This window comes from Mauremys reevesii, linkage group 1 (genome assembly GCF_016161935.1).
Source record: "Mauremys reevesii isolate NIE-2019 linkage group 1, ASM1616193v1, whole genome shotgun sequence".
Taxonomy (NCBI): domain Eukaryota; kingdom Metazoa; phylum Chordata; order Testudines; family Geoemydidae; genus Mauremys; species Mauremys reevesii.
The window spans coordinates 333,597,022-333,610,825 of NC_052623.1; positions in this window are offsets into that span (position 1 = coordinate 333,597,022).

Here is a 13,804-nt window from a genome sequence, read left to right on the forward strand (position 1 = left end):
CAGGGACAATACTTGGTGCAGCATTGCGTGTTTCCCCATGCTGAGAGTGCGTTTCACACATGTTCTGGGGTGTCAGAGTCATTTAGGACTTGTCTACACTAGAAGGGTTTTGCCACTCTAGTTATACTGGTATATCCATTCTCACAAAACCCTCTAGTGTGCACTCACTTGTATTAGTATTGCTTATGAGAGCACAGGGCTTTTTCCTTGCCTCTGTTCTGCAATGTCACGAGCAGGTCCCTCTGTCTGCCTCCCCCTGTGCTCTGTGTCATAACTTTTGTCCTTTATTTTCTCTCTTCTATAAATATATATTTGAGCCTGTTTGTCTGGTTCTTCCTTTGTCTGAATGCCCACACAGATTTTATTGCCAACAATAGCTCAGTGCTCATGTGCACAGTTACATAAATCAGACTTCTCCTCACACATCAAACCTTTCATATTCTGTGACAAAGAAAAGATAAGAGTAACCTGGTACACACCTTTCAATGAGACAATCTAGTCTTGTGGTCAGGGCACAGTATTGGGATTTGAGAGACCTGGGTTTGAATGGAATCTGATATATATTAGGGCCTTCCCTCAGGCACAGTTGCGAATTAATGTCTCCTGGGGTCCTGGGCCAGAGCAACTGGGGGGGTCCTGGCACCAAAACCATGGTCCCATCCCACCCTTCTGCTTGCTGTCCCTCCCCTGTCCTGCCCCTTCTGCCTGTGGCCCCACCCACAGCCACACCCCATTCTGCCCCTTCTCCTGCAGCCCCACCCCCATTCCTCCCACAGCCCCATCCCATTCCGCTCCTTTCCCCACAGCCCCACCCCCCGCTTGCTCCTTTCCACCAGCACACCAGTGCGGCCCCAAGACCAGAGTAGCTCTGTGCCCCCAATGTGGCCCTGGGGCTATGGCAAGGGGAGATTTTTTTCCAAGGGCCCCAAATTGACAAGGGTCCTTGGGCCCCCCATAGGCAGGGCCGGCTTCAGGCACCAGCGCAGCAAGCTGGTGCTTGGGGCGGCCCATGGAAGAGGGCGGCATCTTCGGCGGCAATTCAGCGGTGGGTCCCTCGGTCCCTCTCGGAGGGAAGGACCAGCTGCCAAATTGCCACCAAAGAATGAAGCGGCGTGGTAGAGCAGCTGTCGCAGTGCCGCCGATCACGGCTTTTTTTTTCTTTGCCGCTTGGGGTGGCAAAAAAGCTGGAGCCAGCTCTGCCCGTAGGCCCATGCAGTAATATGCTACTGCTCAGATAGGCCTCTCCTCAGTGCAAAAGCCTATTATTTGAATGCTTTGTGAAAAACAAACCCTTGGGTGGTTGCTATTTGTTTGCTCTTTCAATATGTTTCCAGGGTTGTCATTTTGTCACTGACCAGCCTCCCGGGACAAGTGTGTTTTGAGCAGAAAATGTGAGTGTGGAGAGGGAGATAGTTTAGTGAGCAGGGAAAGGAAAGGAGTGCAAGTACTGGGCTCAGTGTGGGACTGTGTGCAGAGAGGCAGTGATGGATGGACAAAAGAAGAGGTCAAACACGAGGAACATATGCAGGAGGAAATGAGTGAAGGTGATGAAAGGAGAAAGTGTTGCCTTATATATCAAAAATGTATACACAGACTGAGGTTGAGATGGAAATAGGAGACAGACTTGTTGAAAGTCTTTGGGTAAGGATAAAAGGGGTAAGGATAAAAGGGGTAAAAACAAGGGTGATGTCATGGTAGGGGTCTACTACAGACCACCTATCAGGAAGAAGTGGTGGATGAGGCTTTTTATGAAAAACTAAAAAAAATATCCAAAGCATGGGACTTGGTGGTGATGGGGGGCTTCAACCACCCAGACCTCTGTTGAGAAAATAACACAGCAGGGCACAGATTATCCAATAAATCCTTGGAATGTATTGGAGACAATTTTTTATTTCAGAAGTTGGAGAAAGCTACTAGGGGAGAGGCTGTTCTAGATTTGATTTTACAAATAGGGAGGAACTGGTTGAAAATTTGAAAGTGGATGGCAGTTTGGGTGAAAGTGATCATGAAATAATAAGAGGGAAAACAGCACAATAAAGATAATGAATTTCAAGAAAGCAGACTTTAGAAAACTCAGGGAGTTGGTAGGTAAGATCCCATGGGAAGCAAATCTAAGAAGAAAAGCAGTTCAAAAGAGTTGGCAGTTTTTCAAAGAGCCATTATGAAGGGCACAAAAACAAACTATCCCACTGGAAAGATAGGAAGTATGGCAATAGACCACTCTGGCTTAACCAGGAGATCTTCAATGATCTGAAATTCAAAAAAGAGTCCTGCAAAATGTAGATAATAGGTCAAATTACAAAGAATTAATATAAACAAATAACCCAAGTACGTAGGGACAACATTAGAAAGGCCAAGGTACAAAATGAGATTAAACTAGCTAGAGACAGAAAGGGTAACAAGAAAACATTCTACAAATACATTAGAAGCAAGAGGAATTACCAAGGACAGGGTAGGCCCATTATTCAGTGAGCACGGGAAAACAATAACAGAAAATGTGGAAATGGCAGAAGTGTTAAATTATGGGTTTTTTTCAGTTTTCACCAAAAAGTTTAGTAGCAATTGGACATCTAACCTAATGAATGTCTGTGAAAATGAAGTAGGATCAGAGGCTAAAATAGGGAAAGAACAAGTTAAATATTACCTAGACAAGTTAGATGTCTTCAAGTCACCAGGGCTTGATGAAATACATCCTAGAATACTCAAGGAGCTGACTGAGGCGGTATCTGAGTCATTAGTGATTATCTTCAAAAAGTCACGGAAGACTGGAGAGATTCAAGAGGACTGGAAAAGGACAAATATAATGCCAATCTACATAAAAGGGAATAAGGACAACCCAGGGAATTACAAACCAATCAGCTCAACTTCAGTACCCAGAAAGATAATGGTGCAAATAATTGAGCAATCAATTTGCAAATGCCTAGAAAATAATAAGGTGATAAGTAACAGTCAGCATGGATTTGTCAAGAACAATCATATGAAACCAACCTAATAGCTTTTTTTGTCAGAGTAACAAACCTTGTGGATAGGGAGAGCAGTGGTAGATATGGTATATCTTGACTTTAGTAAGACTTTTGGTACTGTCTTGCATGACCTTCTCATAAACAAACTAAGGAAATACAACCTAGATGAAGCTACTATAAGGTGGGTGCATAACTGGTTGGAAAACCATTCCCAGAGAGTAGTTATCACTGGTTCCCAATCAAGCTGGAAGGGCATAACGAGTGGGGTCCCACAGGGATCCGTTCTGGGTCTAGTTCTGTTCAAAATCTTCATTAATGATTTAGATAATGACATAGAGAGTACACTTCTAAAGTCTGTGGATGACACCAAGCTGGGAGGAGTTGCAAGTGCTTTGGAGGATAGAATTAAAATTCAAAATGATCTGGACAAACTGGAGAAATGGTCTGAAGTAAATAGGATGAAATTCAATAAGGACAAACAGAAAGTACTCCACTTTGGAAGGAACAATCAATTTCATACATACAAAATGGGAAATGATGCCTAGGAAAGAATACTGTGGAAAGGGAAATGGGGGTCATCATAGTATTGGCTCACAAGCTAAATAAATGGCAACAGTGCAAAACTATTGCAAAAAAAAACAAACATCATTCTGGGATGTATTAGGAGGAATGTCATAAGCAAGACATGAGAAGTCATTCTTCTACTATACTTTGCACTGACTTCAGGGACAATGTGGCAGGAAAACAAGGGGCACTGGTTTAGCAAAGGAATTTCTTAACCACAGTCACTTTTACTTTTAAGAGCATTAGATAGTTCCAGATCTTTGAAAAACAACAAAATTCTGAGCACAGCCCACCCACCCCCCGTTTTGATTTTATCCCCCAAGGTGTCGCGCTGAAATCCAGGGTGGAGCTATGCTCTGGCACTTCAGAAAGCTGTGCTCCAGCAGCTCTGCCTTGTCACTCTATGACCCTCATGGTACATCTCTGATAATAACGATGCCCACACTGCCCTCCACTCCCTCCTGCTCTATCAGCCCCCAGCCCATCAGCCCCCTGCTGTGATGGGAGACACTCCCATACCACTGACAGCAAGCCTAACACGCGTCCCTGCACTCAGGTAGTGCCAATTAGGCAAACCTGTAGAGGATGCTCCTCTTGGAGAAGGGGGGCTTCAAAAGGTGAAGCAGGTCACAGACCATGTGGGGAAGTTTGCCCAAGAAGAGAGGCTGCTAGAGACCACTAGGGATTCCAGTAGCCAGGGGAGTCAGTCCAGCCCAAGGCAGTGACTAGCTTTTCCTTCCTGCCCCCTCTCAGCGTAGGGCAGACAGACACTGGAGCCCTGAGAAGGGATCTGATGTCCACTCTCTGTCAGTGCCCTGTAGCTGGACCTGAGGAGTGGTACCAGGAACAGGAGGTATTTAGAATCAGAAAGGACCTTGGAAGTAAGCCCAACTCCCGCAAGGAACAGTGAGCTTGCTCGCGAGTGGGGGGGTCCAGAAAGGACCCAAGGGCACGAGTTTTCAAGAGATGATGACTGAGCCGAAGCTGCGAGCCAACTGACTACAAGTGGTGGAGAATGTTTGATTAAGAAATCAAGCTACCCAACAAGAGGAAAGAGACAAAGATTTATCATGTACATTTTCTCAAGTCATGGAAGACTCGGGAGCCCTCCTGACAGATCCCTGGCCAGTGAGCCCTGAACTAGGATGTGAGGTAGCTGCTAGCCCAGAGTCCGGACTCATGCCATTGAATGGGGCTCTTGCACCAGAATAGAAGGCCTAGTTGGTGCAAATGATCTGACCCTTCAGTACGGTGTTCTGCACAAGCCTGGGGAGAACACACGTCATACAGCATCATCTGGAGGCTGCACCAGAACGAATGGTTAGAGAAAGCCTCAGCCCTTGCCTCCAGTCCTGGGGATTCCAAAACCTCCCTTAGAAGCCTATTCCAGAGCTTAACTATACCCTATAGTTAGAAAGATTTTCCTAATATCTAACCTAAATCTCCCTTGCTGCAGATTAAGCCCATTATTTCTTGTCCTACCTTCAGTGGACATGGAGAACAATTGATCACTATCCTTTTTCTAACAGCCCTTAACACATTTGAAGACTGTTATCTGGTTCCCTGTCAGTATTCTTTTCTCAAGGCTTAACATTCCAGTTTTTTTAACCTTTCCTCATAGTTCAGATTTTCCAAACCCTTTATCATTTCTGTTGCCCTGTTCTAGACTCTCTCCAATTTGTCCACATCTTTCTTAAACTGTGATGTCCAGAACTGGATACAGTACTTCAGCTGAGGCCTCATCAGCAATGTTCCCTCTAATTTTTTCACCCATGTGCGGAATAAATTTTGTTATGTGCACCAAGGTAATGTGAGGCTGCGCGCCACCAGTAGAAACAAAAAAACTAGGTATATATATCTTTTTTAAAGTTCCCATAGGGATAATTACTCCAGCCCAGGACAAGTTAGGTATTTTAGAATTCACTACTAAAATAATTAAATCTAAGTGTAAGAGAGAAATAAAAATTATAAAATGCATAGACCAATCAAAAAACTCAAATAACAGCACTTTGAAAGAATAAAATTATGGAGAATATATGTGCATTGCAGGAAGTACCAAGAAGTAACAACAACAACAATAGTGTTGGGAGATGTGTGACACAGACTGTGTGTGTGTGTGTGTGTGTGTGTGTGTGTGTGTGTGTGTGTGTGTGTCACACTCTGTGTGTGTCTGAGAGAAAAACACAGACTGTGTGTGTGTGACACAGAGTGTGTGTGTGTGAGAGAGACACACACAGAGACAGTGTGTGTGTGTCACACTGTGTGACACAGTGTGTAAGACACACAGAGACTGTGTGTGTGTAATAGTGACTGTGTGTGTGCTGGTTGCTGGGGAAGTTTCTGAGAGACATCCGTCCGCTGTTTCTTTAAGGCACTCTCTGAAAGCTCTCCTCCTCCCGAACCATGTCCCCCTCCCATGCTCTGCAGAGATGGGGTACATGGGCGGGGGGGAGGAGGAAAGACAGTGTGTGTGTGTGTGTGTGTGTGTGTGTGTGAGAGAGAGAGAGAGAGAGAGAGAGAGAGAGAGTGTTGTGTATTTGGTTGTCATGGTTTTTGTTCCTATGGCAACTGAGTTAGATTATTAGGGGATAGCCCAGCCAGCTTCGGCCGGTTGGGTGAGCTCTGTGTCTGTAAATAAAATGGTAGTTTTGTTAGCTGTCTGCTCTCTGGCTTCAAGTGATTTCTTCCTAAACCGGCTGCCCCCAAGGATATAACAAGTGGTGACGATGGATGGGATTCTGGGGCTGCTCCAGTAACAGAAGGAAGTAGAAGTCAAGGTAAAGAACAAACAAACAAAAAAAAACCTGCTTGTTTGCACTGACTGTGAAAGTGAAACTAAAATCATGGCTACTCTGACCAGGCCACTGGAACCTTTTGATGAGAATATAGAGTAGTGGCATGTGTTTACTGAGCGTTTTGAGCTTTTTGTTATTGCAAATGACATTACAGAAGCAAAGAAGGTGCCAATATTCTTAAGTGTTGTAGGGGCTAAAACCTACTCCCTGCTACGCAGCTTACTACACCCTGTTAAGCCTGAGACTAAATCTTACAGTGACATTGTGGAAATCCTGGGGTCCCATTTTTCCCCCAAACCACTGGTAATTGCTGAAAGATATAGGTTCCACAAAAGAGACCAAAAGGAAAATGAAACAGTTGTACAATTTGTAGCAATTTAAAAAAAGCTAGCAGAACACTGTGAATTTAAAGAGATGTTAAATGATGCCCTGCATGACAGGTTAGTGTGTGGCCTCTACAGTGAAGCTATATGGAAGCACCTACTGACAGAGGCTCAGCTTACATTACAGAAGGCTGTTGATATTGCTGTCTCCATGGAACTGGCTACAAGGGAGGCGCAATACATCGGTGCATCCCCTAGGGTGCAAAAAGTGTCACAAGAACCGACCCACAAAACTGTGCAGAGTCAAGAATGTTACCGTTGTGGTAAGCCGGGTCACCAGGCATCAGAATGCTGGTGTAAGGACCTGGTGTGTCGACACTGTGGCAAAAAGGGACACATTGAGTGTGCCTGTAAACAAAAGAAAAAGAAGCCTGTGGTCTGGCCGACAAAAAGAGGAACCCTGCATACCCTAGAGCAGACCCAGGATGATCAAGGTGACACCTCATCGCAAGAGGAAGTGCCACTGCATGTTTTGTCTTTGGCAGTGGGCTCACATGAATACTGGGTAACCCCGTTGTTGGATGGCAAACCTATACGCATGGAACTGGATACCGGTGCAGCCGTCTCGCTGGTCTCCGAGACTGTGTATAAAGAAAAGCTACAGCATCTTCCGCTTAAGGCAACAAAAACTGTTCTGAAGACGTATACGGGAGAAGCTGTGCCCATGTTGGGCACTATTGATGTTAAGGTGGAGCTCAATGGACAGGCTGCTAAATTGCCACTGTTTGTGGTGAGAGGTAACTACCCAGCCTTAATGGGTAGGTCTTGGCTTGGGAAGATTCAACTGAACTGGGCAGAAGTGCACCGGATGACTAAAGAAGAAACCAGGCTAACCCCTATACTAAGGAAACATGTTGCTGTTTTTGGAGATGATTTGGGAAGTATGAAGGGAATCACTGTGACATTGAACAGTAAACCTGACACTCCACCAAAATATCTGAAAGCCCGAACTGTGCCATATGCCATCAGGCCAAAAGTTGAAGCAGACCTGGAGTGCCTGGTCACCAATGGAGTCCTAATACCAGTTACCCATAGCTCATGGGCCACTCCTATCATTCCAATAGTGAAGAAAGATGGCTCTCTCCGGATTTGCGGCAATTTTAAAGTCACTGTCAACCCAGTGTTGTATGCAGAGCAATACCCGCTTCCCCGCATCGATGACCTCTTCGCAGGCCTAGCTGGGGGACAAAAGTTCAGTAAGATTGATCTGAGTCAAGCATATTTGCAGATGCACGTCGATTAAAAGTCCCAAGAGCTGTTGACTATTGTGACTCATAAGGGGCTTTATCGATACTGTCGCCTACCCTTCGGAATAACGTCTGCTCCCGCCCTGTTCCAGAGGGCTATGGACCAGATCTTGTGTGGCTTGTCAGGAGTTCAGTGCTATCTGGATGATATCCTGGTCATTGGAAGAAATGAAGAGGATCACTTAAAGAATTTAGAGGCTACCCTACAAAGACTGGAAGAGTATGGCCTACGAGTTCACAAAGACAAGTGTGAATTCTTCAAGCCCTCTGTTGAATATTTGGGACACATCATTGATTCTGCAGGTCTTCATAAGGCCCCTGCAAAAGTTAAAGCTGTTGTGGAGGCTCCCCCACCTCGAAATGTAAGCCAGCTGCGCTCGTTTCTAGGACTACTGAACTATTATGGAAAGTTCATCTCACAGTTAGTCACACTGCTAAAACCACTTCATGAGCTCCTTGGGCAGAACAAGGCCTGGAAGTGGACTAAAGCCTGTGATGTTGCATTTAACAAAGCTAAGGATGCGTTACTAAATTCTGAAGTTCTAACGCACTTTGATCCATCCTTACCCCTACAATTGGCCTGCGATGCCTCCCGTTATGGAGTGGGAGCAGTCATGTCACACATTATGCCTTCGGGAGAAGCGAGACCTATTGCTTTTGCTTCACACACTCTAAGCAAAGCAGAAACTAACTACACCCAAATCAAACGTGAGGCATTAGGAATTGTTTTTGGAATTCGGAAGTTTCATCAGTACCTGTTTGGGCGAAAGTTTACTCTTCTCAGAGACCATCGACCTCTGACGTCAATTTTTGGACCCTACACAGGCATTCCCCCATTAGCTGCTAGTCGTATGCAACGTTGGGCATTGTTACTTTCAGCACACACATCTGAAATCAAATATCAGAAATCCACTCTGCACGGCAATGCAGATGGCCTCTCAAGGTTGCCTTTGCCGGTCAAACATCAAGATAGTGCCCAAAAGGAAATCTTCTACTTTACACCCATCACTGCTACTCAGATAAAGAAGGCAACTCGCGTTGACCCAGTATTGTCCCAAGTTATGGACCTGGTGATGCATGGAAAATCTCGACAAACCTTTCTGGTCTCACCCGACCTTGTTCCCTACATGTCCAGGAGGACGGAGTTATCGGTCCAATCTGGTTGTTTGTTGTGGAGGAGATGTGTCATTATTCCACCACCACTGAGATCACAGATGTTAGAACAGCTATATTCCGGTCACTGTGGAATAGTGCGCATGAAGGAAATTGCACGAAGCTATTTTTGGTGGCCTGGATTGGACAGAGAAGGCAAAAGCTTGTATGTCATGTCAGGGTGTGAGGAATGCAACCCAGTGGGCACCCCTACACCCATGGGACTGGCCTGAAAACCCGTGGCAACGTATTCACATTGACTTCGCTGGCCCCCTTGAAGGAAGCATGTTCTTGGTGGCAGTAGATGCCCATTCTAAATGGCCAGAAGTCTCTATAATGCAGTCCACTACTGCAGAGTACTGTCCAAAAACTACGAGGACTCTTTAGTCGTTTTGGTCTGCCAGAACAACTTGTGAGCGACAACAGACCGCAGTTCGTCTCTCAGGAGTTTCAAAATTTTATGAAGGCAAACGGGATACACCACATCACGTCAGCACCATATCATCCGTCCACCAACGGATTAGCTGAAAGATTTCTGCAGACAATGAAACACGCTTTGAAATCAGCAAGGGGACAACACCCCATTCAAAAGCGTCTGGATACCTTCTTACTTTCCTACAGAAACACACCTCATGCTACGACCCAGGCATCCCCGGCCTTTCTAATGATGGGACAACAGCTGCGCACTTGCTTTGATCTTCTGAAACCTCCTGAACCCCGACAAATAGTGCAACATCAGCAGCAATATCAAGTCATCAGACGGGCACCCAGCGCAAAAGACTGAACCTTTAGCCCAGGACAGCCAGTTTTGGCTTGGAATTATACTTCCAGAGCTAAATGGGTCCCTGCCACAATCATCACTCAAACAGGACCTGTTTCCTACACAGTCCGGACTGCAGAGAATCTTACCTGGCGGCGACATGTAGATCAGCTGTTGCCAGGTCATGCCAGTCCTCAGGACACATCTGCAGTTGAGTGGTCTGACTTCACCTCTTCTGGTGAGACACCGAATCACGAATCACCTGTTCCTGACTGTTCTCCTCCATTACTGCCGGTGGCTGAGATACCCCTTTGCCCAGCACAAGCTGATACCACCTCCTCACCTGTTCGTGCTGCGGACCCTGAGCCCATGGTACTTTCGGGTGCAACACCACCAGAAGTTTGCCGTAATCCACCTAGAGACAGAAGGCCTCCTCATTGGCTGGATCTTTAGCTAGGGCGAACCCACGGTTATGGGGCAAAATAATCCCCAGGGTTTAGCCAGGAATGGAGGCAGTCTACCCTCCTTCTCTAGTCTAGTGTGTGTTTTATTTAGGGGATGTTCTTATTAGGGGGGGAGGAATATGTTGTGTATTTGGTTGTCATGGTTTTTGTTCCTATGGCAACTGAGTTAGATTATTAGGGGATAGCCCAGCCAGCTTCGGCCAGTTGGGTGAGCTCTGTGTCTGTAAATAAAATGGTAGTTTTGTTAGCTGTCTGCTCTCTGGCTTCAAATGATTTCTTCCTAAACTGGCTGCCCCCAAGGATATAACAGAGAGAGAGAGAGAGAGATTGGGTGCTGGCTGCTGGGGAAGTGTCTGAGAGACTGTGCGCTGTCTCTTTCAGGCACTCACTCATCTGAAGGCTTGTTCAGACCTCAGAGCTGCTGCGAGTCCTGAACCCTGTCCCCTCTACCCTGCTCTGTGGAGATGGAGTACAGGGGAGGGGCACACCCTGACATCAGCACCCTCCTTCCTCCCCCCACCCTCGCTCTGCACAACCAGCAGGAGGGTCCGGGAGCAGCTGCAGGAGCAACATGGCTGCAAAGCAGCAGGGTGGGTCAGGAGGGGCACCTGAACACACGCTGCCGGCTGGATGTGCGTGGCTCTGTTAATCAACTGCACAACACTTGAATCTCTGCTGGGCGGCCACCCAGCTGCACAGGTTAAAGGGAACACAGCTCACCAGTGGTGAGTCAAGCGAGACAAATACCTCCCGTGTCTTACATACAACATTCCTGTTAATACACCCCAGAATACTAGCCTTTTTTGAAGCTGCATCACATCATTGACTCATATGCCATTTTTGATCCACTATAACTTCCACATTCTTTTCAGCAATCCCGCCTAGACACTTATTCCCCTTTTTTGTAGTTGTGCATTTATTTTTTCCTTCCTAAGTGAAGTACTTTGCACTTGTCTTTATTGAATTTCATCCTGTTGCTCTTCAGGCATTGCAGTGATACTCTCTGAGTCAGTTTACTTTTCTGTTTCTAAGACTACCCTAGGGAAGAGGACATTTTGTACTTGCTGTGATAATTGTCCATTGACATTTAGGTAACCACTGCTCCTAAATAAGTGAGAGATTTTTGCAAACTTGATTCATAGCCATCAGGGAATATTTATTATTGTTATTACAATGACAGTTTTGGTAACTTACTTAATCAGTTTTTATCTTCATCTCTCTCCTCTTAAAAACTGTGATAGTTTTCTATTAGCTGCCTTGATATTTTTTTCCCTAAAACGTTAAAACAGTACTCTGACAGCCAGCACCAAAAGCTCACACAAAATTTTCATTTGATTCTCATCTAGCTGAAAAATTCTACTTGTATCTACTCTAAGTAATATGTAAATTGAGATTGTGTTTCGCATAGTGTGTCTGATGTCAATGAAATCTCACTAGGTGTTTCATATGAATCCAAATAAATAGAGATATAGCTGGCTTAATTCCTTTCATATGAAAAAGAGAGAGATGCATAAAGGATTTCAAAATGATTCTGCATCCCTTCTTTTCCTCCTGCTTCATCCTCCCTCTGCATCCTCTCTCACAATTTTAATTAAAAGTATGGACCGGGGTGTATTGATTTTATTATATGGAAGGGAACAGCCCAACCAAATGGGTTCACAGGGGTGCTGTGTGATGGAGTATATAGACCCCACACAGATGAGGGAGGTGCCAGAGTGCCCCTGAAGATAGGGATAGCCCCTCCTATCTCCAGTCCTGTCAATCACTCATGATAGGAAGGAGGCCTTTAAAAGGGAAGACATGCAGAGGAGTGGGGGAGGAGTCAGATTGCCCTAAGCAGCAGACTTCAGGAGTGACTCCTGAAACTGCAGCAGGAATGCCTAGCCAGGAGACCTTGATCCCACCCCTGAGGGGCATACAGTGGACTTTCAGGGTAAGACAAACAGGCTGAGCCTGACTCAGAAGCCCAGTCAGAGCAATTTCCACAAAACCCACTACATTGGTGCTGGATCGCTGGCAGCACTGTAGACTCACCCTGCCCCCCCCCCCTTTTGCTGGGGCTACAGGGCGGGATTATCCTTGAATGTGGTGGGGTTTGTCATTTTCATTTTGAGCCCCCATCTGGAGAGACTTAAGAAAGCCCACAAAGGGCAGAGCACCCCCCTTGCAAATAGTAAGGAAGTAGAGCCTGTGCTGGAACTCCCCAGTGTAGATAACGGCATGGTCAGTTCTCCCATCCTCAGAGCGAGGAACCAACAAAGATTCTGCTACACCCTGGCTGTGTTTGAATCAGCCATTCAGAGATGTCAAGTGACTCACCCAAGGCCACACAGCAAGTCAGCAGCATAGCTGGAGCTCTTAGCTCCTAGCCCCAAGCTCACACTGGGAAAAACGCTCCTTCTAAACACCATGCATGTAAGTGGCACATCACTGAGAAATATGTTTCAGGAGGAGTTTCTGTGCTGGTTTCAGATTTTTTTTTAACTATTTTAATGAAACATAAATTTCAAAATTAATCCACCTTAACTAGAACAGATGTGGCAACAATGACTTGGTGAGTTGTGGTTCCTGATCTTCAATAAGCATATACAGATTTTTTAAAAACATACAGATCTTGTAGTGCACAATAGAAATATTTGACCATACACTGCATTCAGCATCTATATGGAATTCCCACTGATGACCATATCAGTCATGAGTGTGACTTGATATGTGACTGTTTGATTTATTTTAAAATCTAAAGGCAACAAAAGGCCTGGTCCAAAACACACTGAAGTCAATTGAAGTCTTTCCACTGAATCCAGTGGCCATTAAATCAGAGTTAAATTGGAGAGAGTCCAGCGGAGGGCAAGAAAAATGATTAGGGGGCTGGAGCACATGACTTATGAGGAGAGGCTGAGGGAACTGGGATTGTTTAGTCTGCAGAAGAGAAGAGTGAGGGGGGATTTGATAGCTGCTTTCAACTACCTGAAAGGGGGTTCCAAAGAGGATGTATTTAGACTGTTCTCAGTGGTACCAGGTGACAGAACAAGAAGCAATGGTCTCAAGTTGCAGCGGGGGAGGTTTAGGTTGGATATTAGAAAAAACTTTTTCATTAGGAGGGTGGTGAAGCACTGGAATGGGTTACCTAGGGAGGTGGTGGAATCTCCTTCCTTAGAAGTTTTTAAGGTCAGGCTTGACAAAGCCCTGGCTGGGATGATTTAGTTGGGGATTGGTCCTGCTTTGACCAGGGAGTTGGACTAGATGACCTCCTGAGGTCCCTTCCAACCCTGATATTCTATGATTCTAAATCCATGTGGCCATCCTCTGAACCTCATGCTGCAGCACTTGCTGCATATTTTATTTATTGCTATAATTGCTTAGCCTCCTGAGCTGATAAGATTTGTAAATATACAAACATCCCTTTGAAGTAGCGAATGATACAAATGTCACAAGGAAGAAAGCACTGTATAATTCCTGGTACAGAAATTCTAAGG